Below are 1,946 nucleotides of genomic sequence, written 5' to 3'. Positions count from 1 at the left end.
GTTAAACATAAGCCTGGCACAGGTGCCGGGCTTGACCCTAGGCAGCCGCTAGAAGGCCAGGGTGAAGAGGGACCTTTCGTCTGAGGTTTCTCAGGCCATCAGTGAGCAAGGCTGCCACACCTTGGTCTTCCTGGGAGACAGCACAAAGGCTTTGAAGTTCTGACATTCCTTTCACCTCGACATGGAGAATGGAGGGCTCATTACATAAGCTTTTCAACTCAGGCCAATTGTCCCCCTCAAAGGCCTTGTACAAGATGTAAGCAAAAGATGAGGCACACATAAAAGAGGCCACTGGTAACACATGGCAGTACATACTGTGTGACAAGGGACTGCAGGATGGGGAAACCCAGGTTCTAGTTCCAGCTCTGCTACTAACTTGGCTGGTAAGCCTTGGGTAAGTCACTTCACCTAGCTGAACGTCAACTTCCGTACCCATGAACACTCTCCTCCCAGCCCTCAACACACTGGATGATCCCTCAGGGGCATACTCCGAGCTCTGTGATCTGTTAAGTCTTTCTACAGTAATTCCATTAGGAGTTCAAAACGGGATGAAGTGGTCAGAGCAGGTTTCATGGAAGAGGTGAACCTGGAAGTCTTTGTATGCAGGCAGATTATTGGTCCCATGGCCATTCAATCCCATTTCTCTGAGAGCTGGCAACCTTTCTGGGTCCATTTATCAGGTCAGAAGAATTTCCCTCCAAGGAAACAGCCTGCCTTCTCACTCCAAGATGTTATACAGCCACACCAAGGAAACCAGCAAAGCCTCAAGCCAAGGTGTAAGCTGATGAAAATGGCACCTGCTTAGAGGCTACCTGGGACAGTCTCCTTTCTAGTAGAGGGATTGCTTTCCATTTGTCTCTCATCAGCTAAGCATTGCCAAGGTCAATGGGGACACATGTCCCTTCGATTGAAGAGATGGTCTTAAAACAAGACTGAGGCTGCTGATCAAGATTGGATCTCACTGTTATCTCTGAAGGGTGATGCTTATTCAAGAGTAGGGTTGTGAGTGAAGCGTACTCACTGGACTTGACATCTCCCCTTATCATCATTCCAGGAAGACCCCCCCAAGGAAGCTGTCCTGGACACATGCTTAAAACGACACCTGTCCCTGTACATTCCACCCCTTAAATTAGCTCAAACTGTCAAGCATTGCTGGCCTTCCTGGCAAATCCAATTTAATGACACAAAAGATGCTGGCTTTCCTCCCAAGTGAATTATACATCCAAGAAAGGAGAGAAATCAGACCCTGAGAAAATGGTACTTGTGAGAGGTCATGGAAAGCTGATGTGATGTGTGCCTTTGACCTCAAGTTTTTATTCCCAGCTCTTTTGGGGGCCCTTTGCTACCTTCTTGAAAAGCTGTAAAGTGAGGTCATTTTTCATAACAGGGGCCATCTGCCTATTGCTTGTGTTTGGAAGGTGACGTATTTCCCTTTTCTCCTGAGAGTCAAGCTAATTTACTCCCAGGTGAGAGAGCCCAGTGTGTTTGTCATGAATGATAGCTGAACTCTGATGTATGTCAAGTGGTTACAATAGCTTCAAGGCAGACACCTGCCTCTTTAGGGTAAGCAGCCAGGGGACTTGGCTGCTGCAGCCTGAGGGATTGGGTCCAAGTGGAAGTTCAGAGGCCCATGTAATAGCTGCCCTGCTGATGCCGGGGTTCTTGTTTACAGAGTCGAAGAATGAATGAGCTTAGCAAACACCCAAGTTAGGAGAGCCAGGGAGAAGCTTTTCTTTAGAGATACAGTGAGGGGACAGAGCTCCTGGCTAACACCAGGAAGGGACAAGAGAGCCAGTAGTTGTGTGTTGTCTAGGGGTTTTATAGGCAATTGAGGATTTTTAGGAATGTGATAAAAGGCTTAGGGGTGTGGACTTGTTAAGTGGTCCCTGAATATTTAGAATTAACTTAACATAAGGAACTTCCTGCTCTGATTTCTCCCTGGGATA

This window comes from Manis pentadactyla, chromosome 11 (assembly GCF_030020395.1).
Source record: "Manis pentadactyla isolate mManPen7 chromosome 11, mManPen7.hap1, whole genome shotgun sequence".
Classification (NCBI taxonomy): Eukaryota; Metazoa; Chordata; class Mammalia; order Pholidota; family Manidae; genus Manis; species Manis pentadactyla.
This window is presented reverse-complemented; position numbering follows the sequence as displayed.